The sequence below is a fragment of the Vulpes lagopus genome, chromosome 23 (genome assembly GCF_018345385.1).
Source record: "Vulpes lagopus strain Blue_001 chromosome 23, ASM1834538v1, whole genome shotgun sequence".
NCBI classification, from domain to species: Eukaryota; Metazoa; Chordata; class Mammalia; order Carnivora; family Canidae; genus Vulpes; species Vulpes lagopus.
In genome coordinates this window covers 14,803,462-14,831,371 of record NC_054846.1, presented here as the reverse complement: position 1 = coordinate 14,831,371, position 27,910 = coordinate 14,803,462, and the positions used below count along the sequence as shown (strand labels likewise).

General features: G+C 38.3%; 1 protein-coding gene across 3 annotated transcripts in view; it reads left to right on the top strand.

Moving 5' to 3' along the window:
- Positions 1 to 27,910, top strand: part of FHIP1A (FHF complex subunit HOOK interacting protein 1A) — a 225,368-nt gene that overhangs the window by 44,637 nt on the left and 152,821 nt on the right. For all 3 annotated transcript variants that reach the window (XM_041739076.1, XM_041739073.1, XM_041739074.1), the window contains exon 2: positions 23,656 to 23,779. The gene's annotated coding sequence lies outside the window, so the exon portion shown is untranslated. The remainder of the gene's footprint in view (positions 1 to 23,655; positions 23,780 to 27,910) is intronic.

Sequence of the window (27,910 nt, the reverse complement as noted above, 5' to 3'; positions counted from 1 at the left end):
CATGAGACAGTGCTGCTTCTAAAGGCAAAGAAGCAGGAGGCTAGGTTTACCCTTCTGTTAATTAATTGGCTGATGAGTAATTTCATTTATGTTTAAAAAATTGATATCAGAAGTCTGCTGTGTCAAGAGGGCCATGCCCAACTCAGTAGAAGTCTATAAAACAAATGGAAAATGTAGTTCCGACTGAAGGTAGCCTGGAGTAGAGGACTAGAGAATGCATCCAGCTGGCAGCAGAAAGGTCCTGAGCTTTGTGTGGTATAGAGTGTCAGTGCTCTGGAACTCTGGGGAGGAGAGGTGGTCATTAAACTTCTCGGAGGAGGTAATGAAGGCAAAGCAAAAGACTACCTGGTGGAGAGCTGCTTTCTGCACATTGACTTTTGACTCCTTAAGGGATGCAGCCCCTTCAAAGATATACCCTGATCCTCAGTAGTAGTCAGGTGTAGTATTGTTAAAATATATAAATAAATACTTTTCATCTGATAATGAAAGAAATAATATTTTTATAGAGCAGAAGGCTTGGAAAACACACACATACACAAGGAAGAAAACACCCTGTGTAATCCATTCCTCTGGAAATAATCACTGTTAACGTTGTGGAGCATGCCCTCCTTTTTTCTTTCTGTGTAAATTACTTTAATTATATTTACTTTGGATTCTCAGACCAGAGGGTGTGCACATTCCATAAAGAATAAATAAGAGTTGGATTCATATAAGATCATTGTGTTTGTTTTGTGATGGTCATTTTGACCTTGTCTACCTTTTATTTTGTAGTTATTTTGAAAAGTTTTGCAAACCTTGAAAGAAGCCCGTTTGTTTTCATTTTAGAGTTGAACAGTCTGGAGGTTAGGGAGTGCCAGCCCTCTGCCCAGTCAAGAATCTGTGTATAACTTTTGACTCCCCTAGAACTTTACTAGTAATAGTGGGCTGTTGGCCAGAAACCTTATCAGTAACATAAACAGTTGATTAATACACATTTTGTATGTTATATGTATTATATACTGTGGTCTTATAATCAAATAAGCTAGAGATAAAATGTTATTAAGAAATTCATAAGAGAAAGTACATTTACAGTACTATAAAAAATCTGTATAAGTGGACCTGTGCAGTTCAAATCCATCTCATCTCGTTCAAGAGTCAACTGTATTTTGAAGCAAACGATCTTGTTTTAAAGAGAATATATTCAATGGACAGCCTCTCGGGAATGATAGGAGAGAGAGAGACTTTTTTAAAAATAAAAAGAATTATGGTTATTTAATTTTATACCAATCTCTCATATCTTTAGAGTCTTACAGAGTTTATTTTTTTTGTATCTTGTACAGTGTATTTTTTTTCTCTGAAATGATGTATGTTATTAAGGTAGATGTTACTTGTATCTTTTTATCATTACTGGAAAATCTTTATGGGCTAAGTTAACAAGAAAAGAAAAAATATTAAATGTCAGGCAACTTAACTTTTTGATATGTACAAAGCTATAGGTGAATTTAAGACCTTGACCTCTGACAAGTGCATTTGGAACAAGAAATTGCCTGGGTAATGGCTTTCTGCACTTTAGGAAGAGCCTGGCTTTTGATGTATGTTTTCTGATCTGCTGGTATTATGTTTGCTCTGTCCATTTTGTTCCAGACCAGCAAAGCTAACAGTGGGATTCTGTGTTTTAGAAGAACCTCACAAATTCTCCATGTTTTGGAAGTTGTTACTGACCGTAAAACTACAAAGTAGAATTTATTCCTTTTTCCCCACCTGTCACCTATGTGCCTTTTGACTGATAGGTCTTAACCTTTTTGGAAATCGGTGACTCCTTGTTCTGGTTTTTAAAAGGGCATTGTTTTTAGAATAACGTCTAGCTACCCTAATTCTGTGATGTTTTTGTTTTAAAAAAAATTCCCATGTACCTCTGAGGCCTTTAGTTTGGAAAGAGAGAGATGAGTATCACAAACTTAGGGACCAGACAGGTACTATAATGACAATATAAGATTTTAAGGGCAAGTGATGAGGACTGTGCCCGGCTGGAGAATGCTTATCCCTCCAAAGGTAATAAATAAACCAAGCAAAATATATTGTGACAGCCAGATAAAGTTCAAATTTGGTCTGAAGGCTACCAGTTTATGCCATTTGTCCCTGTAGTAATAACAATAGTTGGGTACTAATATAATGATAAACATAGCTAACATTTCTTGAAAGCTTACTCTGTGCCAGGGATTATATCATTCTGTCTTCACCATAAAGGGAAATGCTCTTATTATCCCCATCTTAGAGATAAAATTGAAACTTAGAGGTTATTTGTCCATGTCACAGAGATGGTAAGGAGCAGAGGCAAAGCCAGGTTTGTGTAGCTCTGGATCTCAGGCTTTGTGATGCTTTGGTTTAGGCCTCAGAACTTTGAATTACATTGAATGGGAAGAAAATTGTCAGTGGTGAAGCTACCCAACGTTAAGCTTCTGGCTTGCTTTGTGGCCTTGGAGGAAAGTGGCAGGCCTAGGAGAAAGGGGTGGTGGTCTTGGTCCTAGAAGAAAACGCAAAAGCCGGATCAGGTCTGCTGTGGTGTGGACAGGTACTAGAAGAGTCTTCACTAGGTGCCTGGGGAGTTGATTACCTTGCTTGGGGATAAAGTAATAGTTCCTGTGAGGTGCAGAAGATGGGTGTGGGGTTGGAATGAGTGCAGCATATAGGAGTGGAAAATCAGACCAAATGGAAGTTTGGTAGGAGCTTGTAATGTTGGTTTTGGCAGATGTGAGTAAGGTCCACTGGGATGTTTTGCACTGTTGGGTTTAACTGTGTATGAGCTGTAGAATAAAGAACTAAAATGTATAGGGTCTGAGATTTAATTCAGGTTACAGTGTACTTTAAAACCAAATGAGGTCCTCCCCACCTCCCCCAGCATTGGGTAGGGGAATGGGGGTGAGGGGGGTGGGGACAGACTCAGCTGCCAGGTGTCCTGTTTGGTTATCTCAGCAGGGCCCCACTTGTGCCTCAGAGTGGCATTTCTGGGGCATAGCGGATCTGTATCAGGATCACTGGCATTTCCTGTGATATTTAGTAGCAAGAGAGTAATAAAGAAGGTCTCCTGACAAACCTTTGGTTGCTGAATTAACCAGCACGATCAAAATATTCGGCTGTGAACATAGCACCTTTAAACAAACAAGTCACTGACTGGTTGCACATTGTAGCTCTCAAAGCCTCTCTGTCTAAGTGACTTTAACTCAAGGAAATGAAAAGTAAAGCCAAGCTATTCCTAACCGGCAGCATGTGAACACGAACCCTAGCAAACACAGCAGCCTCTGTGAGAGGCCTGTCTGGATCAACAGAGCCTTAAAGAGAATTAAAAAATTATATATACACACACACAAATGAAAGGACTGTGTCTTGACTTTATTTCCCCCAAAATGTGAATATACCACAAAAATCTGTGAGAAGGTAAGATTGATCAATGGAGTTTGCCTTCTGCAGCCTGAAGACTTTTAAATAGATACTGAAGCAGGAGGAAGCAGCCTTAGTTGGGAGAAACCTAATACTGCTAGAAGAAGGGTGGGGGCAGGGGTGGGACCAGAAATAGAGCCGAATGGGTCTAGGGAAGCCCTTCTGTTGAATCATGTCCCTGGTTTAAAGTGATCGCTTTCCTAGAAGCAACCAGAAAAACTGGTCCAGTTTGTTTTTAGAGTTGGACGAAAATACTCATGTAAGCAGCTTCTGCCTTTGCAGCGTTTCCATCTGGAATATCATTTCAGAATGTGGCCAGATCGCAAGTGATTTATGTTCAGTAAACAAGATTATCTTCAGCTTCCTATCACGAAAGAGCAAATGGTTTGGGGGTTTACTTGCTGCTTTTCAGCCTTGTTTAATTGCTTGTTCAAGGTAACACTGCATTAATCTCCGTTATGTATCTCTAGTGTCAGGTTTACGGCAGTAGTTTCTGAAGCAAGAAACCAGATGAGGGGTTGAAGTATTAAAGACCCTTTTGGTGGAGCTACCAGGACTAGAACTGTTGCTTTAAGGGTGGCGATGGTGGGGTGAGAGTGAAGATGATGGGACAATCAATCAGTTTCTTTCATTTTTTTGTATTATAGGACGGTCGCTCTTAATTTTATGGGCAAGTGAAATAAAGGGAATCTCAAGCATTTTGAATGCTTAGGATTTTTCATGTTTTAAGAATTTACTTTTTCTCTGCTACGGGAAACCCTTTTTTATTGAAATTACGCATGTTTAGCGGAAAACAGCATTTCTTTTTGATTGTCTGAGGATACATGTGAACATGTGAATATTGACACGGTTTCTTTCAAACGTGTATAAAGATTTTAATGTATTCTGTTTAATTAAAATGAAAAAAAAAAAAAAAAAAAAGATTTATTTAGTTATGTATTTGAGTGGCAGGAGAGGGAGAGAGAGTACCAAGCAGACTCCAAGCTGAGTGCAGAGCCTGCCTGGCACAGGGCTCAATTTCATGACCTTTCGATCACAACTCGAGCTGAAACCAAGAGTTAGACATTCAACTGACTGCCTCCTAGGTGCCTCTTAATGTATTACATTTAAATGACATAGTTTTTATAGGTATCCTGTTACTCTTCTGATTATTAGGTTTAAATATCTATGTGAGAGAGGTGTAAGCATTTTAGCAAAGGAATGATCATTTTGTCCTCAAGACAAAAAAAAATATATTTAGTGCATAAAGTTTAGGAAAATTGTGTGTTATGTATTTCATATTCACTGCAGATAAAAATAGTTGCACGTAGTCAGTAAGTCTAATGCTCTAGTAATCTGCTCCAACACCTCTTCGTAAATCTTGAATTGAAGGTCTCTTCCTAAACTGGTATCTTAATATTTTGAGTTTCATACCTTGCACACAGTGCAAACCAAGCAAAAGATAAAACGTGTAAAAGGTCGCTCTGCCTTTCAGATTGTATCAGCTATGTTGAACCTAATTCTTAAACTGTTCATGATGCCTTGGCAGCAAGCCATGTGCTTGTCATTTTATCTCATTAGAGTTAAGTCTAGTCCTGTCAAGAGCAGGTTTACTAGTCTTTTTTAATTGCCTGCTTAAAATTTCTCATTTCCAAAATCAGCTGAGGAATTTAAGATGGTGATAAGTGTGGGCCGAGGTCAAGTAAAAGTTCTGAGCAGATCAGAAGTTTACCACAGGAGGAAAATGCTGAGAGGCATGATTTCAGGCTGTCACGGAGGAGTGGCAGGTTGCTGAAGCATATTTGTGTCCAGAAGAATGGGGCAGGGTTTGAATTGTGTAGTTGCATGAAAAGTACACGGTGTTTATGGGACAAGTATATACGGGTTTTTTGGGGGTGGCATTTTTGCATTTTGCATTTCATTGCATTATTCCGGGGAATCAGAGGATGGAAGGTTGACAGTAAACATGAAGGTGAGGTGGAATCTGGAGGGGACAAGAGAGAGGGATGTGGTGAGCTGAAAATAATATGATGAAGGAGGGGAAATTAGTCACAGAGGGAGTCTGCTGAGGGGCAGCAGTAGCAGAATCTACAGTAGGACAGAGAAGAGAGGCTACAATAAAAGGTGAGGTGAAGAGGCTGGCAGAGAGTGCTTTGTTTTCTGAGAAACCACTTGTTGTTGCCTGGAATAAGATATACCCGTGCCTATGAGAATCGGAGAGAGCCAGCTTTGCCAGCAGTTGTCAGGCTTTGTTGATGCTTCCCAGAAGAGTCTGAAGGGTGGTTGCTGTGGCACCCATTCTTCCCATGATGGGAGGACAACAGAAATGGAAAAAGATGCGGGGGACTCTAGTAGTCTCCAGGGCTGTGTTTGGAGCCATATGAGTTGGTGTGACCTGGAAGGCATGAGCAGTTGGGACCATGTAATGGATTGGGTAGTCTAGTTGGGTCAAATCAGAGTAGCCTCACAGACCCATCATTTTTTCTTGAAACATTTCTCATCTGGAGGACTTTGGGAATGGGATTTCTCTGTAGTGTATGAGAGTAGGACTTACCGTGAAGAACTTTGGATATATGTTATAGTCTTCTCTTGCTTCCTTCAGTCCTCTTCTTGGGGTATACCATGGGTTCACATTGTTCCCTGACAGGCCCAATTTGTTGAACATCTTCTGGGTCTTTCTTGATTTTCTTTTCACTTACCAACATTTACCTGTTCACTCTGGTATCTCTGGTCTCTCCAAATAACTGGAACTCATTTGGTAAAAACATTCATTCTCTTGTGTAGGAATAATGTTTGCATTCAAGGGGAGGATTCACGGTGTGTTGACTCAAAGAAATGGTGGCATTTGGGGCATGCTTTTGAGTAAATATTAAGATAGTGATATTACAGCAAGGTCATTATATGCATATTTTACCCATGGGAATTAAACTAATGCACTTTGCTGAAAGAAAAAAAAAAGGTCAAGAAACAATTGAAATATGTTGAATATAGGTCCTAGAGTGAACGTGAGAGACAGGAGCCTGCTGTTTTAGGGAGATTTCATTTCCTCTCAGAGAGAGAGCGAGCAATTGGGTTTAACCCCATGGCCTGTAAAATGCAGGCCGAGTACTTCCTTTGGAGTTTACCTGAAAAGGTAATAGTCTTTCCTAGAGGGCGGGGAAAAATTGGTTATCTTGAACTTAGGGTTGTACAGCATCGTATTGTATTTTATGAGGAATTACAGGGAATTTTCAAGGATAGTTTTGATTTTAATTTAATTACTTTGACTTTGGACCCTAACCTAGTTCTCTGTGCCATTAGATATGACTTTATGGTGTTGGGTGGCTGAGGGTAGGTCCCTGTGAGCTCCTTTGGATTTGGGACTGTGTAATATTCATCATTGCCAGAGGAGCTCAGAAAACATTTTTGCTGAGTGAAATCAGGAATGCACAGCTCCTCTGCCTGATGCTGCCTCCCCTCCTCCGCCCCACCATGGTTCCTAGAACAGATATAAATGGGGACATTTCTGGTTGCCTTGGTTTAGAAGAGATGAGTTTTACTGAGTGGTTTAGATTTTCTGTTGGAATTGGTTTGTAAGTTACTGACCTATTGAGACAAACTCTTTCTTCCTACTTCTAAGGTGCTACCCTAGCCAAAGAAGGTAGCAAAGGGGAATTTGTTGAAAGTAGGATGATGGCATGTGTTTGAGATCCTATTATCTTTCTTTTTAATGCTGAACTCATATCTCCCATTCTGCAACAGGCCACCCTTGTCGTTAGAGATAGCTTTGGCATCCTGGGAATGAATGGCTCCATTTATTCATTTGCCCCTCAGAGGTGATTTTGAACACCGGGATTATGGATGACTCACATGTGAAAGTGTAATAAAAAGAAATGTTGTCCATCTCCCCCAAACTATCATCCTCCCATCCACTTGTGCCCTTTCTGTCTCTTCAGCTGTGGTCCACTTGTGGACTCAGTGATGATCCTGGTGCTTTATGCATAACTTGCCTAGTAGCTTACAAATAAGTGTCACGAAGAAAAGCTTTTGCTGGTTTAGTACATGGCTTTGTTGATAACGATCCTGAGTATGTGGCATCTTGCTCTGTGCCTCATGGTATCACCATGGTACTTAACCGAAAAGACCCTGGCTTCTACAAGGTGTCTTCTTGACAGGGCAAGTTTAAGTAGAGATAATTACCACGGGAGTTGGTCTGTTTTTCATATTCCATTTATGGAAGCTCATTTGCTGCTCTCAGTAAATTTAGAAGCTCCTGTGTATGACTTCTAGACCTTCATACCAGGCACAAGTGTGATCTGACTGCTAACCCACTCATTCTGATGCTAGTTTTTTTTTTTTTTTTTTTGGTATTTTTGTCAGCCTTATGGATGGCCCAGTTGTATATTTTTATTTTTATAATGTGCCAATTAACCTTTGATTGTTGTATTCAATAAAACTATAGAAATGGAGGGACTCTTAGAGGTCATGAAATCCAGTATTCTTTAAACTTTTCTTTACCTCAAAGGGACAGAACCACTAATAAATGTAATTTATGCCAATATGTATGTGTATCAGAGAAAAACTGAACTTCAGAGAGGGACTCAAATGGGAGGCCAAAAGCTTCTTTGATTTCTCTACTCCCTTCCTCTCCAACCCTTGAGGTATATGAATATAGCATCTGGGCCTCTGTGGAGCTCAATATGAAAACCACAGCTCTGGAGGTAATGGGTGTTTGGCTAAGTCTTAAATATTCCTAGCGCCAGTTTGCCATTTATTGCTTCCTGAGGGTACAGTTTTAAAACAGAATGGCTCAAAGTTCTTTCTCGGCAGGAAGTAGTGTGAATTACTTATAGATACTCACCAGTTATCAAGAAGTTTATTGGATGTTGTTCAGCCCAACCGGTGGGCCCCGTTAGGTAGCACAGGCCAGAGCTGACCTGAGTGAAGGAGCGGTACTGATTTTTCTATTTGATGACATGTATGACCTATGGATGAGACTATTCATGTGGTAAAGAAGTTGGGATGTCTTCTGTGAGACAGGCTCTAACCGTGTTGATCAGTGATTCTCAAAGTTTGATCCCCTGGGCTAGTGGCAGCAGCCCCTATCACTTGTTAGAATGAAATTCTTGGCCTCTGCCCAGGCCTGCTGAATGAGAAACTTTGAAGATGGGGCCCAACAACTGGTATTTCACAGGCTTTCTGGATGTTTCTGCTCCAAGAGTGAAGATTGAGAACCACTACGTTTGGAGCAGTGATGGTGCCTGGGATGGCATGGGGGTATTTTAACACTGTTTCTCCTGTCCCCCTGCCTTCTAAAGTGATCTTTCTTGCTTTGCTGTGGACATTTGATGTTTTCTCCATCTTATACAAAGTCCTCAGTAACTTTGTCTTCAAAACAAATACCATAGCTCTGGCTTCCAGTTAGGTAACTTTTACATGGAAATAGTTGAAGCAGCCACTAGATGTGTATGAACATTATGTTTTAGGCGTTACTAGGAAACCTGGTTGCTTATGAAAGGAAGTGGTCTTCTGCTGGACCAATCAGGGTCTCATTCATCTGGATATAGCTGTGATCATTCAGGCATTTTAGCTTCATGTCTCCAGTGAGGGTCTGTTGAAGGATTCCCAATGCAACACTTACATAACCATGATCATCTTATGTGCCTTAGCATTGCAAATCTGTTCCTTTTCTCTTGTGTCTCTCTGATTGACTTGGCAGTCATTCAACAGCCCATAGTTGGGGATTCCTAATGTAAAATCCAAGAACCATGCCTCATATCAGAAAAGTATGACTTGCTTATATGTATGGATATGATTTCTGGTGGGTAGAGAGTCTGTAGCTTTCATCAGATTCTGGAAAGGATCTATGTTCTTCCCCACAGCCTCTCCTCCATTCCCCAATGCTGATAAACTATTACTTTAGCTGCTTTGGGATAGTAGTTGTAAGAAGTCTTCACAAGATGTGTAGCCATTTGAGGTAGACAAGGTCTCAGGGGGATTGGCAATCCTAGTGTAGCCTGCCTTGTGGTCTCCTCAAGTGTTAATGTTAATTCAGCGGAGTAAGACTGGTTCTTTTCCATTTCTGGGCAGGAGACAGGGTGCACACTTGTTGTAATCAGTAACATGCTAATTCAGTAGTAGCAGGTATAGTTTCTTTAAAAACTTGATCCTGTGAGGTATATAGAATAGAAAGATTAAAAAAATTTTTTTTTGTTTATTTGAGAGAGACAAAGAAAGAGAGAGATAGCGAGCACGAGTAGAGGGGAGGAGTAGAGGGAGAAGCAGACTTCCTGCTGAGCAGGGAGCCTGATTTGGGACTCGATCCCAGAACCCCGGGATCATGACCTGAGTTGAAGGCAGATGCTTAACTGACTGAGCCCCCAGGCGTCCCTAGAACAGGAAGATATTATCCCTGTTTATAGTTGATGACCCTAAGGCTTAGAGAAAAGCGTGAAATTATCACTAGGTTTACCCGTTGTCTCCAGACATTGGGCATACCCACTGGCTCCTGCTCTGGTTACTTCTGAATAGGCTTAGATGATGCCTAGACTAGTCTCAAAAGCTCATTGTGGATGAAAGACTTATTGTTTAAGTGCACCTAGAATCATTATTCTTTCTCTAAAGAAAATGAATCATGTTAAGATTGTGGATTTCTTTTTTGCTGTTCCTTATTTAAAAACATTTTTTTTTTATAGATCTCATCTCCCCACTTCACAGTCAAATATAAGCTGGCCCCAGCCCCTCTTCTTTTCTCCTTCATAAAGATCATAGAAAATCCCACCTGATCTCATCTTTTTAGCATGTTGGGTCAGGAGAGGGCAAGTTATTGGCAGCTGGTAACATCACCTCCTTTTCATTAGATTGTTCTCTGGTTTTCAAAGACTAGTGACCTTGTAACTTATATTACACAGCCTTAAAATTGCACATAAAAGTTTGCTGTGGAAGAGTAGCAAATGTAAGATAAATTGAGAAGGTTAAGGGGAAAACTGTGCTAAGAGCTTCTCATAAATGAATTCTCATCTTAAAAGCACAGTGATTTCTCCAAGTGACAAATTAACTTGAGAGATTGTGCTTTGCATTTTTAAGTAATTTGTGGTAGGGTAATTCCATTTGTGTTTAAGCTAGAGGCCAGAGCCTCACCTATTCTACTTGTGCTTTTTGTCTAATAGTGTAGAAAAGAAAGCTGTATATGTGGATATTTAATTTACTTCTATTTTGTAAGAGCAGTGTGTCTGTGATTCAGTCGGTAATGAGGTTCAGTGTGTTAAGGCACGCTGGCATGTAAAAGGTGTCTGTACTGAGGGCTTAGGGCCAGAGCATTTTTTGAAAAGGAATATTTGTGCTTTGAAAACTTCTTGTAAAGATTCTTGTTCTAACTTGAATTACTCTTTCACTTCAGTAGGGTCACTGCAAAGGACATCAAGATGTCAGTAATTTCAGTTCCCTGGCATCAGGTGGGTATAAAAGGCATTAGTGAGTGACGTGGTGGTTCGTTCTATCAAAGTTAGAGGTTTGATTATGACAATTAACTTTCAGTAGGTGACTCCCTATTTCTATCAGGAATATGCCTATTAATGTCATTTAGACTTTTACTTTGAGCAAATGACTCCATATTTCTATCACAAATATGCATATTGTCATTTAGACCCTTTTGTTATTTAACATCCCTGTTGATTTTAGGGTTTATACATCTGTGATTTGTTGAATAGCGGTGAGAATACAGAGAAGAGAATACAGAGAAGAATGCCTACCATTCTTGTAGTTTGTCTAGTGATCATGGAAAGTTCTTCATTCTTCAAGTCACTGATGTTGGTAGTAGGGGTTTGGACTTGGTAATTAATAGTAGTATCTTTGCCCTCTGCATCTTTCTATTGAGCTTTTCATTTTCCTCCTTTGGCCTGTTGCCATATTGCATTTTTGCTCTAGGATCTTATTTTGTTGGACAGAGACAGTGGGCATGATATTACCTAATTGCCTCAGATGCTGGCTGGCGTAGACTTCACTTTTCAAAGTCAGAACACGATACAGAAAATCACCTTAAATGAGATTTTTCAGTGTCTTAACCTAAGGGGACTCAATGAGTGCAATTAGAGGAGATGAGGGGCAGGTGATAGGTTCAGGAGCTCCGGGCCATGTTCTAAATAGGTGGACTTTACATTTCTTGGAAGAAGCAGAAGACATTGAAGTCCTTGCAGATAGGCAGGCATCTGGATTTCCCTGAATTTCCTTTTACCTCAGATTCTAATAATAATAATAATAATAATAATAATAATAATAATAATAAAAAGCCAAGCACTCTGAATCTGTGCTTCCCACAGTGGAACCTAGTATTACAGACTCTGTTTGCATCAACATAAAGAAGGTAAATGAGTTTCAATAGCCTGCCAGTCACCTGACCCAGAAACCATGTGTAACTTGATGAGTATTTTGAGGTTGTGTATTCACCAATCTGGACAGTTAGGGACTCTGGACATATGTAGGGTTAGGAAATACTTGTGTGATTTTAAAGGCTTACTGTTTATTGTAAAACATATTACACTTATGTTAGAGTCCATGACCTAGCTTCTGACTTCAAAATAGCTTTGCCTTAGGAACAGATGCCATGTGATTTCTCTCATATGAAATTTAAGAAACAAATGACCAAAGGAAAGAAAGAGACAAAGCAAGAAACAGACTCATCTATAGAGAACACACTGATGGTCACCAAAAGGGTGGTGGTGGTGGGGCAGATGGGTGAAATAGGTGATGGGGATCACAGAGTGCACTTGTGATGCGCACCCAGTGTCATATGGAAGTGTTGAATCATTATATTATACACTTGAAACTAATGTCACACTGTATATTAATGAAACTGGAAAACAAATTAAAATATAGCTTTGCCTTAATAATTGAGACAAGCCTTTTCCTTGCCAGTTGGCTTTTAATGTGTCTTTGAGGTCAGGATCTTTTGGTACTGTTTTAATAGAGGTAAATTTTACATAATACAAATCCTGTGAATATTTCTTGTCAAGAGAATTTAAGAAAGGTTAATTGACTCAACAGTTGGTTCATTTATTTGAATTCAGTGGCTGATAGGCCAGGCTGATATAAAGCCAGGTCCTTGCCTTCAAGGAGATCATAACCTCCCAGGAGGATAAAAACATAAACAAATATTAAGAGAGGCATGTACAAGGTGCCCTGTGGCTGCGAAGGATGTTTATTGCACTTGCCTTTTTGAGCCTGCCTCTGAAAATGGTGGAATCTTTTCCTCTTGCTCAATTATTTTAGCCACCTGTCTCACTTTGTTGTCTTAATGTTTTGTGTTAGGGATTTCATATTAAGGTTAGAATCTTGTCAGCTTTTTCATTCTTAACTCTTCTTGCTTCTGAGACGCAAAGGAGGAAGTGTGAGTGGTGATGCCCTGTGTTGGTTTGTTTTCTAGGAACCATAAAGCATGTGCTTGATAGAACTTGATGTAAAAGTTGATACAAAAAAGGATATTTTTGAATGCTGGAGTATAAACTGATATCCTACCAAGCTTATTTTTCCTGTAAGAAAATCGAGATCTGTTTGCTTATTTAAGCCAGTCCTATATTATATATGTTTCTGTCTCTATTGTATGTTCCAGCCACATCTCCTCCCCAAACGCCAAGCCAAAAGAGTCTATTTCCTGTCTTCTTTTCTTTGAAGTTTCCTCAAACTTTATATCTCTTACTCTTTCCTTGTTGTTGTTGCTAAAATGTCTCATGTTTGCAAATGGTAATAGCAGTATCTTCTACTTTGAGTGAGGGATTAAGTGGACAATACTTATAAAGCTCTCTAAAATGCTTAAAGAAAGGACTAAATAAAATGAAATAGTACTATGCAAGGTGAATAAATTATTTTCTTATATTCGGCTGAGTTTTATGAAGGTGCATTTTTCTCAGTGCTAATCTCTCTCTTTTTAAGTTTAATACTGTGGCTTCTCTTTCTATGGTTATGCTTTTTAGACTCCCTCACTTCTCTATTCTAAGGCATTTCTGAAGTGGTGCAATTGTCATTTTTTTCCCTTAATTTTATAAAGTACAGTATCTTTTAAATGTTACTTTAAAAAATTCTTTCATGCCTCTTTCTTGGTCCATGAAACATAAAAAAATGACTTCATGTGACTTCACTTTCATAATCTTACTTTATTAAAATCTTGCAACATGTTGGTCAAGTGCTAGCATATAATTTTCATAGTTAAATTTTAAACCTTAACCAGAGCTGTATTTTGCTTTTCTCTTTGTGAGTTGCTTAAAGGGCAAACTTATCTGGTTATACTTGCCAGTTTCACAGAAAGGTCCTTTCCTCCTTTCACTATCTGGACAGCCAAGAAAAGCAAGGGAACAATCAACAGACTGGTTTAAGAGAGCAAAAATTTGTCCAGTGCACTGGAATTTGCTTCCTCTCTGGTGTGAAAGCTTGTATTTGTGGTCTACAGAGTGATGTTGTGTAAAAATGTGAAGGACAGATGTTTACTTTGGCCTTGACCAAGGTGAGAATTCGAGGTGGGAGATTCGAGCCCCACATCGGAGGTGATTTGGAACATGACCAGTCTGCCAGTTTTGTTAGCCATCATTGAAGCAGAGACTAAGTGAAGGAGATATAATTTCACAACTCATAATATAACTCTAAAATCTTTTTCCTTTTGCTTGATGTATTTTAAGCAGTTGAATACATTTTCCATAAATTTTACTGCCTTCCATTTATCTTTGAATAGAAGCCAATGAGAGAAATATTTAGGAGGTTATGAGCAACAATAGAATGAACTGTTAGAAAAAGTCCTTTTGTGGCATTCCTCAAGTGTGTGCTCGTGGAAAAATTACTGTAATTTGATAGTGAAATGTTGGAAAATGATTTTATTTACTATTTAGGAATAACATAAACGATCCTTGCTTTTTAAATTCGCAGGTTCAAAACATTTAGTTATGCCTCACTAGCTCAATCTTTGCTCATTATGCTTTACATTGATGGAATTAAATGCGACATATTGCAAGGTTGGATCAGCTTCACAGTTCTAAAATACAGAATTTGGCTGACTTCTGAAAAAAAATTTAAGATACTCTTTAATATCAAAAATGGAGATTTGTGAAATTTTGTTTTTGGCCTAAAGTTGGTTCAGGGAAGTATCCCAGTGATAGAGGAGGGAATAGACTTGAAGAATATCTACCTGTAAATTGCCTTAAAACCAAAAAAGACTTTTGAAAGAGCAAATAATTTTTCAAAGCCACGTCCCTGGTGTCTGTACGGGCCCGTAAGGCGGCTAGTCTGTGGGGTGAGTGCACTTCTAGTACTTGTATCTGCCAGCACCAGTAGTAAACACATGTTTAATGGTATTATTCGGCCCCGAAGCATCCAGTTTTATCTTCTGGATATCCAAGGACGTATGTGGACGAAGGTCAGAACTTCAGGATGCTTGCTGTGTGAGGTTCATAGGTGTTGAGAGAGGAGAGCTGCCCTAATAGAATGCTGATGGTTTTCTTTATTTTAAAATTTAAATTCAATTAATTAACATATAGTGCATTATTAGTTTCAGAGGTAAAGGTCAGTGATTCATCAGTCTTGTATAACACCCAGTGCTCATTACATCACGTGCCCTCCTTAATGCCCATTATTCACCCCATCTCTGCATCCTGCTCCACTCTAGCAACTCTGTTTTCTAGAGTTAAGAGTCGCTTATGATTTGCCTCCTTCTCTGATTACAGCTTGTTTTATTTTTCCCTCCTTTCCTCTATGTTCCTCTGTTTTGTTTCTTAAATTCCACATATGAGTGAAATTAGATTATTTTCTTTCTCTGATTGACTTATTTCACTAAGCATAATACCCTCCAGTTCCATTCATGTTATTGCAATTGCAAGATTTCATTTTTTTGATGGCTGAGTAGTATTCCCTTGTGTGTGTGTTTGTGTTTGTGTGTGTGTGTGTGTGTGTATATATATGTATATATATATATATATATATATATCCCACATCTTTATCTATTCATTTGTCGATGGACATCTGGGCTCTTTCCATAGTTTGGCTATTGTGGACATTGCTGCTATAGACATTGGGGTGCACGTGCCCCCTCGGATCACTACCTTTGTATCTGTGGGGTAAATCTCTAGTAGTGCAATTGCTGGATCATAGGGTAGCTCTACTTTTAACTTTCTGAGGAACCTCCATATTGTTTTCCAGAGTGGCTGTACCAGCTTCTATTCCCACCAACAGTGTAAGAGAGTCCCCCTTTTTCAGTTCATAGTTTTTAAGGAATTCTCTGGAGGCTATCTCCTGATTCTTTTGCTTATCTTATACAGGGACCATCTATGGTTTTCCTCTTTCAGTGGCATCAGTAACTTGTGCTTTAGTGTTCATAAGATTATATGAGCATTCTCTATGTCCTAAAATCACCTGTCATTTGTTTTAATGTTTAAGGGTAGGGAATTAAATCTCTTTAAACTTCAGTTTTCTCATCTATCAAATGGATATTCATGGGGTGCCTGGCTGGCTCAGTCAGTGGAGCATGCTATTCTTGATCTCAGAGTTGTGAGTTTGGGATCCACGTTGGGTGTAGAGATTACTTTAAAAAATGGGTATTCATTCATTCATGTGGTCATTCATTCATTCATTTGTTCAACAGATATTAAGTAGGATCTGTGTGCCAGGGAAGTGCTGGGAAGTGCTTCTTAGTGCTGGGAAGTAAGCAGTGATCAAGGCAGACAAAATCCCTGCATTTGGTGAGTTTATATTCTATAGGGAGAAATGGAATATAAATTAGTAGAAATGAAATATAATGTATTTTAGATAGAAACAGTTGCTCCAAAGAAAAATGAAACAGGGTTGGCGTAGAATGACACAATTAGAAGGTGTTTTCTTTCTGTTTTGTTTGAGGTAGATAGGGAAGGCCTCTGTGCTGAGGTGACATGTAAGCAGAGACATAAGTGGAGAGAGATGTTATATGAAGGTATCTGGGGATAGGGGATATCAGGGAGCTGCAGGTCTGCCTGGCACTATACTAGTGCTTGCTCAGCCTGAGGTGAGAGCAAGCATGGTGTGTTTGAGGAGCAGTGGGGAGGAGAGCAGAGGTACAGTGAGTGAGGGCTAGGGCAGCCATGATAGCAGTACCCATCTTGTAGGGCTGCTTTGAGAAAACACTCACTCAATTTAGTATGTACTTTGCACACATTAAAAGAATAATATACCATAACGTATAAGGATTGTTTTAGGAATGCAAGAAGGACTCAGTAGTATGACATTCATTATCTCATTAAATATCAATAACAAAAATCATATCATTTTTATAGAAAATCCATCTGATAAAATTCAATATTTATTGATCTAAAACCCCCTCAAAATAGAGTAGGAAAACATCCATAGTGAAAATAAGGTATGTCTATCTCAATCCAAAAAACATCTTAGGGGTAATAGGAAATTTGAGAACATCCCCATGGAAGTCAGGAACAAAATAAGAATGCCCACTATTTTTACTGTTTATTAATGGTATTTTGGAATCACAAGTCAAGATAGTTGGACAAGAGAAAGAAAATAAAGTTATAAAGGTATAAAACCCAGAAAGGCAATAAATGAATATTCTTTGCAAATGATAGGAATATATGACTAGAATAAAAACTAATTATAAAGATAATATATGAATATGCCTGGATACAAGGTAATATGTCAACATTTATAGCTTTCATATATACCAACAATAACTGATTTGAATATATAGTGAAAGAAAAGACCAATAGCATAAAAAGAAAAACTATCTCAGAATAAACTTAAATATATATGATATATATGAAGGCACTTAATCCTCCTGAGGGATACAGAAAAGATATGAAATGGCCTGTCATATTCTTGGATATAAAGATACCAGTTCTCCTTAAATTAATGTGTATGTTTGATGTAGTTCCAATATATATATATTTTGGTGGAGGTTAGTAAAGAAGTTTATTCTATGTTCACACGGAAAAATAAGTACAAATAGCTAGGACAATTCTGAAAAAGACATTTTAACATACTGTAAGGTGTTGCACCTAAGTGGCTCAGTCTGTTAAGCATCCTACTCTTGGTCTCAGCTCAGGTCTTGATCTCAGGGTTGTGAATTCAAGCCCTGCTTTGGGCTCCATGCTGGTGTGGAGCCTACTTAACAAAACAAAACATATTGTAAGGCTACAATAATTGAAACATTGGTATTACCAAATACCATATTTGTCATATGATAAAGATGGCCTTTCAGATTGATTGGAGAAAGATGCTCGATTCAATAAATAGTAGTGGGATAAGCAGGTAACTATTTTAGAGCGGTACCTCAAATGTTAAGCCAAAATCTATATAAAACAGAAATTAAAAACATAAGTTCTAGAAGACAGCATGAGAAACTTATTTTATAATCTTGAAGTACATAGGGCCTTTTTAAGTATGACAGAAAATTGAGAAGCCATGAAGGAGATAGATCAACTTGATCATATTACCACCCCCCCTAAAAAAAAAAAAAAAAACTAACTGAAAAAATCAGCATAAGGAAATGCAGAGAACAAGAAAATTGGGGAAAATGTTTGCTTTTCGTATCACAAAGTGGGACTAATTTTTCTAATACAGAGCCCCTGCAAATTCCTAAGAAAAAGTCCAGCCATTCAGTAGAAAATGGACAGAGGCTACAAAGTCTTCTGCAGAGAAATGACAGTGGCTTCTACTCGTATGAGAGGATGCTTAATCCACTCATTAAAGGAGATTTGCATGTGACAACCATGTGGAAGTACCATTTACCACTATGAGATGGGTTCATAACCCACACTGTAGAGAGTGTGAATGCAACACAATAGCCTCTTTAGTGGGGCAGTTTGGCAAAATCTGTCATAAGAAGAATCTTGTATCTTTTGGCTAGAAACTTCAGTTCTAGAAATTTATCCTAGAGGGGGCTCCTGGGTGACTCAGTCAGTTAAGTGTCTGCTTTTGGCTCATATCATGATCTCAGGGTCCTGGGATCTAGCCTTGTGTTGCGTGTGTGTGTGTGTGTGTGTGTGTGTGTGTGTGTGTGTGTGGCAGAGGGGTGGAGTAGGGGTGGGGGTGAGGGTCGTTGCTCAGCGGGGAGTCTGCTTCTCCCTCTTCCTCTGTCCCTCCTCCCTGCTTGTACTTTCTTTCTCATTCTGTCTCAAATAAATAAATAAAATCTTAAAAAAAGAAATTTATCCTTGATATGAATGTGTTTTCTGAGATCTACTATGTGTTCGCGCATACTATGATTATATCTTACATGTACATACATATTGCATGCATGAAAAGATGATTTATGTACAAGATAATTATTGTAGGAGATAAAGATTGGAAGCAGCCAAAATGTTCATCCACAGCAACTGAATAAATACATTGTTACATCTGTATGTTGGAAATTGTGCCATCAAAAAATTCCAGGGAATCTTTATGTATTGTTTTGGAAAAATTGCCAGCGTGTGTTTAGTGAAAAATGTAAGGTACAGAACAGTGTATATCATATGTTTATTTGTGTTGAAGTGTTTCGCTTGTTTATGAATAGTTACAGCCTCTGGGGAGGGTAATTTGAATTTGAAGACACCTCCACCCTTCTCAAAAAAAAAAAATTGCATTTAGAGCACAGTGCCTTACATTTAGCACTTACTGCATGTTGGTGGTGGTGACTTTCATTTTTTTTTTTTTTGTGACTTTCATTTTTTTTTTTTTTGTGACTTTCATTTTAATTATAGGGTTCCTTTATCTCATGAATTGATTTTTAACAGTTGGGTCTGGAAGAGGAAACCCATCTTGCTATAAATGCTGCTTAATAAGGATCATACTCATGTTATTCATCACAAATGCTAAATGTGCTTCCTGAAGTATGTTTCTTGGAGGATGTCAGTACAAATTCTGCAACCGAAGATGTCAAATATGATTGGGGAACGTTGGATTAAAACTAACCAGGCTTCTTTCCTGTAGGTTTTCTTTTAGCCTTAATACACATAACGTGCTTTGTGAATATTCCAGAAGGATATTTAGAAGGCAGTGTTTTCCAAATTTATTTGAGTGCAGAGCTTTAAACAGCAATGGTTACTACTTTTTTTTTTCTTTAAGAAGCATCTTTTGAGGGGATCCCTGGGTGGCGCAGCGGTTTGGCGCCTGCCTTTGGCCCGGGGCGCGATCCTGGAGACCCGGGATCGAATCCCACATCGGGCTCCCGGTGCATGGAGCCTGCTTCTCCCTCTGCCTGTGTCTCTGCCTCTCTCTCTCTCTCTCTGTGACTATCATAATTAAATAAAAAAAAAAAAATAAAAAAAAAAAAAGAAGCATCTTTTGAGTAGTTGTCATTTTGGGAAACAGCACTTTAATACTTAGATTTTTGTTTTGTTCACCTTCATTGTTCATTTTAATAAACTTCTATTTTTGATTCATTTCTAAGATGCCTGTCGTCTCTCCTGGCCTGCTTTTCCTTCTCTGTGAGGTACTACAACTCTCAAATTTGTTTCCTGGTTGAGATCTTCCCAAAGTCATTCAACTTACACTGGGTTTCTTGGAGTAAAGAAGAGACTCTATATAACTGGTGTAAAATCTCAGGGATTGATTGAATGGAAATTGAAGATTGCAGCTTGATTTGATTCCAGTTTTCCCAAAGCTTCAAAAGTTTTGCTGTTCAGGGGAAGGAATAAAATCAACTTAATGGGTAGAAGAGTTGAGGAATTGTGAGCTTAATGTGGAGAAGATAATATCACTGTGGGTCAGAAGATATGGGATCTTTTTCATTTTCCAGCTATTTACTTTTTTAAAATTTTATTTTATTTATTTATTCGTGAGAGACAGAGAGAGAGGCAGAGACACGGACAGAGGGCAAAGCAGGCTCACCATAGGGAGCCTGATGCGGGACTTGATCCCAGGACCCTGGGATCACAACCTGAGCCAAAGGCAGACGCTCAACCACTGAGCCACCCAGGAGCCCTTCCAGCTATTTACTTTTGAACAGGCCTCTTAGCTTTTTGTGCTTCATTTTTATCATCTGTGAAATTCAGGGATTGGGTTTAAGTTCATTTTAAGGCTGAGTTATTATATGCTAAATGGAATCAGTGAAGATTGTAGGACCATGTAGAGTATGTTTTTCTACTCTACAGTTTTCACATGTGAATGTAATTTATCTCAGGTCAGCTCTTTTGGAGAATGAAATTATTCAGTAATTAGCACATAGTCAGTTGCATGTATTTGAGTGAACTTGTTGAACTTTTTTGAGACTTCTATTTTGATTGATTGATTTAATTACCCTCTAGGAAAGCACTTGATTATAACAGAGGCCAATTAATACAGTGCTATGGATAAATCCACACCTCCTGTGTAAATCCCTGCATCTGTTTTACTGATTATAGGGAGAAATTTATGATGTGGATATTAATTATCCCCCCTCCCCAGTGTTCATTTGGTGGTTTTGCCATGTTTTTTGTGTACTCCTGCTTATTAGCAGATTTCTGAACTCAGCATAGCTGAAGTCTAAATTCATTGAATTTATGCCATCTGGAATTGAGCTTTAAAATTTGTTCTTCTGTTGAAATTAGGGATGTGACATAGCTTTTACATAGGAGTGTAAGCCTGAATTTGATTTTATTATATGGAGGTAGGATATTTTGTTAGAAGTAGAGCACTTGCCTGAGCAGAGATTGAGTGTGACTGAGTTGTTAACTGCCAACTTCCCCTGCCTTTTTAGTAGGAGAAATATTTTGTTTTTAAATGAGATGACAACCAAGAGAATTATCAAGACTCCGTGAATTTTTAAAAAGTCCTTTCAATCTACTCGAGTTCTGTTTAACCTTGCTTTCGATGTCATTCTGTGCATTACTGTCAAAGGACTCGGCTTCCTTTGAAGTTCCAAAGTGTTGCTGCTGGCGGAATCATGATGGTGAAATATAAGTGGTTCTCAGTACAAGCCCTTACTGATACACAGCAATGCCTTATTACCTAAGTAAAAGCATATGAGTGAGTGCTTAAAAATGTTGCGTGTAAGGAGAGAATATATGATAATGGACACTAAGATGGGAGAAGTATTTCTCATGAATTAGAGATGGCCTTTCATAATTCAACAGTCACAGGATGAAGAAAGGCTTGAAATCACCTGAAAAGCATCTGGAAGCAATCTGTAATTCTTAAGAGGCAAGTAGAAGAGCCTGTATCTCACCAGTACATGATGATAAAATGCTGGGTTTCTGGAAAAAGTAGCATTCCATTCCTTGTCAAACCTTTTGCAATTAAATGCCCAAGATTTGGTTATAAATTTAACTGTGTTGTTCCAGATGCTTAACAAATGATTAATTGATTAGAGTGAAGAAGACAGATTTGAAGGTACTGAAGATTGATTAATTGCTTGATTTTAGAGAGAGAGTTTGTGCACGAGATCCCAGGATGGGGGGGTGGGGTGAGGGGCAGAGGGAAAGGGAATGAGAGAGAGGATCTTAAGCAGGTTTCACGCCCAGCACGGAGCCTGATGTGGGGTTGATCTCATGGTCGTGAGGTCATGACCCCAGCCCAAATTAAGAGTTGGATACTCTGACTGAGTCACCTAGACATCCCCAAATTTTGATATTTTTAAACAGAAGAAATTCAACTGAATAAATTTAAAGACCAAATTGGCCTTTTTCAACTGATTTATGAATTGGGCAGCATCCCATCTAGCAATCGAAAGGAACTTCACAGTGCTATAGAAGAAGAAAGGTTTTTAAAGGCAGAAAAGGGGGGCAGGAAAAGGAAATTATTAACAAAGAATACATTGTTTCAGGCAATATTGTCTTCCTAAGGGAGATGGAAGGGGTCTGTTAGGTGGATTATCTCAGTAGTGCTGTTCAGCTAATTCCATATTGACTGGTTGAAGGTTACATTCCTGGGGGGATGGTGAGGGGTTGAAATGTAATTAGGTTAGGTATTAAGTCTTGTTTGCTGACATGGGATTTAGCACAAGTGATTCCATTTATGGGCCTGCTGTCTCCTTTTTAAGGATATGAAGAATTTGTTTATTTGCATATAAAATGTTACCTTTTATTCTTCATGTCTCATGCTCACTCTTCTTGTGCCTGGTCACTACAACCACTCTGCCCAGTTTCAAAGATTTAGGCCATACTGAGGTCTCCCTTCCGTGATCCCCCATTTTTTCCCCTTTCATTAAGCATTTTTTTTTTATAAGAAAAGGTATTACATTTTAAGTCTTTGAGGCATTTGTAGGTCATACTCACACACAGCCTCTAACAGTGACTTCTGGAAAACCATCTTTTAATATATTGGAATGTTGGAGAAAAATTCTTGCATTAATACATGGCTCATCTTTGTTACACAGAGATTTTGAAAAGATGTATTTGTTATACTAGACTCTGACTTGAATTACCTTAACTCGTCTAAGTTGGGAACGTAGTTTACTTAATATTTATAACTATATCGGAACAAATTGCATTTTATTTTTTGCTTTTGCATAAGTAGTTGTGATCATATGTAATTATAACATTGTACTCTACTTTTTCTTTAAATAAGTGATATTTTCCATTTTATTATGAACTCATGAAAGTTTTTACTGGCTGACAAAATCATGGTTAAGTAAATCATGCGTGTCAAATTTCTTAACTCTCCCCCAGTTGTTGGGCATTTAAATGTTTTCCATTCTTTAAATTGCAGTGTGTGTGTGTGTGTGTGTGTGTGTGTCTTTTTCATTTTAATTCCAGTTTAGTTATCGTACAGTGTTATATTAGTTGCATGTGTTCAGTATAGTGATTCAACATGCCATATAATACCTTATGCTCATCAGGACAAGTGTCCCTCTTAATCCCCATTGGTGTGGTTTAAAGTTGTGGCTGGGGGGTGCGGTGTCTGGGTGGCTCAGTTGGCTGAGCATGCGACTCTTGATTTTGGTTCAGGTCGTGATCTTGGGGTCATGGGATCGGGCCCCATGTCCAACTCCAAGCTCAACAGGGGGAGTCTGCTTGGGATTCTCTCTTCTCCTCTGCCCTCAATCTCTCTAAAATAAATAAATCAATCTTAAAAAAAAAAAGGAAGTGGTGGGGTTCAGAGCCAACAGCCAAGAAAGAATTCTTGAGACATCTTTGGTGCAAAAAGTTGGCTATTATTATAATAATAGCCTTATTAAAGGGTGGAGACAGGACTTTTTGCTTATAATTTCCTTTATGATTGATAAAGGTAAGTGCAGTCTGAGGAGAATCCACTTCAGTGTACTACAAATGGTGGTGAAAGGGAGGGAGAAGACTAGAGAATCTTAATCTGGGTTTTGTAATTTATTAATGATTGCAGGACATTTTTTATTCCTTTCTATAGATTTTGAAAGTCTTCTGGGAGTTTCCAGCAGTGCCAAGAGTTGGAGAAATCTTTTCTGTTCCTTTGATACAGTGAAGTGAGCAAATACAGCCCAGCAGTAGGCTACTGAAGAGAGCAATCACGGGTAATGTCTTATTACTATTGAGATGAGTTTAGTGATATTCAATAACATGCTTTAAAAAAAAGCCTACTTGAACTCACATGTCCAAGTGAACATTATTTTGTTCAAAGTAGTTTATCTAAGAAGCTGTCCTCTGCTCAAAACATTAAAATTCATGTGTTTATTTTTTGGAACAACATCTTGATCCTCTGGTCTCATTTTCTGTAGTGTCAAATCTCAACCCTGGAGGTGGGTATATTTGGGAAGTAGTCTAAACTCCTTTAGAGGTAGGGTGATGAATTTGGGGGCTCTAATATTGATTAAAAACCAGAAGGTGCAATAATACAATGAAAACAATTTTCCTTTCTGTAATTTGTGTATTTGAAAGCTTATACACTGTATTGAAAGTTAATTCTAAAAAGAGATGACTCTAGGTTTCAAACAATGGTAGTATTGTTAAAATAGGCAATAGGGTTTGGAGCTTACAGAGAGAAGCATGTGCTATTTATTTGGCTATGTAAATGTTGGCACTCTTTCTTATTAGAATCAGTCAATCTGTCCTCACTGTAGAAAGGGCTCCTGTACAGATTAGGTTAAATAAGATGAGATCTAAACTTCCTTATAAGGCATATCTCTGAGCCATTGTAATTTGCATCTTACTGGTGGTGTGTTTTGCGCTATTACTTCAAGTGTTATTAGAGTGCTTGTTAAAGATGCACTTTAAAATTCAAATTATTAGGCCCCAATCTAATGGGTCAGAATCAGAACTGTACGGAGAAGAAGGTTTGGGAATCTGCATTTTACAAGTACCATCAATGACTGACACTCTCAACGTAGTAAAATCCTACTTCTATCTCATCTCATCTTTGTATTTTTTTATGTAAAGGTGTTGCATAGTTATTTCCTTGATTTTTGCTTTGAATAAAACAACACAGGACTATGTTCTCAAGTTGCTTCTTATTAGATCAAATTGAGAATGTAATTGAATAAAACTGTACTTTGAACTTTATGTCTAAATTCAAAACAGATATATTTTTTTCCTTAGATGCAAATGGATAAATCTGTTTTTGACATCTAAATGCCAAATACTAAATTTTATGAAATACCTGCTGTTCAAATTTGCTAATAAGTTGTACCTTAGCTCTCTTACTCAAATGTGGATGGTTAAGAGGAGTGGGTGGGCATCAGAGGTCCCTGGAATCTATGCTACACTCACTTGGCATCCAGCCCAGCATTTTCCTTTCTTCTTTTTTTAAAGATTTATTTATTTTTTGTTTTAGAGAGAGACTGCTCGAGACAGTGGGAGGTGGGGAAGAAAGAGAGGGAGAGAGAAAATCCCAAGCACACTCCCCGCTGAGTGTGGAACCTGTTGCAGGGCTTGACCCGGGGCTTGATCTCACAATCCTGAGGTCATGACCTGAGCTGAAATCAAGAGTTGGATGCCCAACTGACTGGGCCCCAACCCAGCATTTTTCAGGAAACATCATGTGGAAAGTGTTGCTGTGTAATTTGTGATTCAAACAGAAAAAATACTTTGTAGTGTCCTGAGATTTTGTGAAGCTCTTTGAACCCCTCAAATGAAAGGGAATATTAACATGAAATGAAATAGTAGCCTTTGATATGAAGTTATTTTCATTACCATGGATATTCTTTAGTAATGGTTCCTATAAATTCATTAATTTTAGGGAATGCGAGCCTTGTGTATAAAGTGTCATTTTTTAGTTATTTTCAAGTGTACAGATTATACCTTTACTTTAAAAGATACACACAACTATTCTGTGCATGTTGATATTGAGAGATAATGCACTTTATGTAAAATAAAAACATGACTGTAGATTTCTAAGTAAAGGCTATTACCTTGAGAGGATTGTTTCTTAATTTATTAATTTATTTAATAAATATATTTAATTTATTGGTATGAAGTCTTCCATTAAGTTTATGCTTAAAAACTGTGTTAAAATGCACAACATAAAATTTACTGTTTTTACCATTTTTAAGTACATAGTTCAGTATTGTTAAGTATGTTCATGTTGTTGTACAGCTGATCTCCAGAATGTTTTCATCTTGCAAAACTGATGCTATACTGAACAGTAACTCCCCATTTACCCCTTCCGTCAGCCCTTGGAACGACCATTTTACTTTCTCTCTATGAATTTAACTCTTGTAGATACCTCCTGTATGTGGAATCCTACTGCGGTTGTCTTTTTGTTACTGGCTTATTTCATTTAGAATAACATTCACCGTGTTGTAGCATGTGTCAGAACTTCCTTATTTCTTGAGGCTGAGTACTATTTTACCACATTTTGTTTATCCATTCATCAGTTGATGGACTTTTGGGTTGCTTCAACTTTTTTTTTCTTAAGATTTTATTTATTTATTCATGAGAGACATGGAGAAAGAGGCAGAGACATAGGCAGAGGGAGAGAAGCAGGCTCCCTGTGGGGAGCCCAATGCAGGACTTGATTCCTGGACCCTGGGATCATGACCTGAGCCAAAGGCAATCGTGCAACCATGGAACCACCCAGGTGTCCTGAGTAGCTTCAACTTTTTGGCTATTGCGAATAATGTTGCTGTGTACATGGTGTATAAATATGTATGAGTCCCTGATTTCAGTTATTTTGGCTGTCTATATCGAGAAGTAGAATTGCAGGATCAAATGGTAATTCCATTTTTGATTTTTTGAAGCCCTGTTTTTCACAGCAACTACATCATTTTACATTCTCACAGTTCTAGTTTCTTTACATCTTCACCTACACTGGGTTGTTGTTTTGTTTGGTGGTTTTTGATAGCAGTCATCCTGATGGATTTGAGGTGGGATCTTGTGGTTTTGATTTTCATTTCCCTAATGATTAGTGATATTAAATAAAGATCTTTCATATGCTTGTTGGCCATATGTGTATCTTTTTTGGAGGAATATTTAGTTATTTGTCCATTTTTTAATTGAGTCATTTGTCTTTTTGTTGTTGAGTTATAGTTTTTTTAAAACATATTCTGATATTAACCCTTTATACAATATATGACTTACACATATTTTTTCCCATTCTGTGGGCTTTTCACTCTTTTTTTTTTTTTTTAAGATTTTATCTATTTATTCATGAGAGACACAGTGAGAGAGGCACAGACACAGGCAGAGGGAGAAGCAGGCTCCCTGTGGGGAGCCCGATGTGGGACTTGATCCCAGGACCTCAGGACCACAACCTGAGCTGAAGGCAGACACTCAACCACTTAGCCACCTGAGCATCCCTCAGTCTGTCCTTTGATGCACAGAAGTTTTAAATTCTGTTGTAATTCAGTATGTCTATTTTCACTTTTGTTGCCTCTGCAAATCAATGTCATGAAGCTTTCCTTCTCCCTGTGTTTTCTTCTAAGAGTTTTCTAGCTTTAGCTGTTATTTTAGGTCTTTGATCCATTTGAGTTAATTTTTGTATATGGTGTAAAGTAAGGGTCTAACTTCATTCCTTTGCATGTATCTGATTTTCCCAACACTATTTGTTGAAGTAAAGTTTATACTTTTTTTTTTTAAAAAAGATTTTATCTATTTATTTGAGAGCAAGAGTGAGCATGAGTGGGGCAAGAGACAGAAGCAGATTTCCTGTTAAGCAGGGAGTCTCCTCGGGGCTCAATCCCAGGACCCTGAGATCACAACCAGAGTGAAGGCAGCCATTTAACTGACTGAGCAACCCAGGTGCCCCAGCAAAGTTTATACTCTTAATTAATCAATAAATTAATTTTAATTTTAAAGATTTTATTTCTTTGAGAAAGAGAGTAGAGCAAGAGAGAATATAAGCAGGGGGAAGGGCAAAGGGAGAGGGAGAAGCCGACTCCCCACTGAGCAGGGAGTCCAATGCTGAGCTCAATCCCAGGACCTCAAGATCTTGACCTGAGCCAAAAATAGACTTTAACCATCTGAGCCACCAGGCACCCCAAAGTTTATACTTTTAAAGACAGTTTAAGGAGGTTAAGGAAAAGAAAAGCAGAAGATTATAAATGGCTGTGTTGTATCTATGTAGGAATTCCCAGAAAGTCCTCTGTTTGTAATTAAGAAGACATTTGAGAAACAAAAGGGCACTGCATAGATTTGAAGCCCACTTCAGACTGAAATTTAATAAATATAGGTTGGCATAGAGCCTGTGTTTACATTTTGCTTGTTAATTG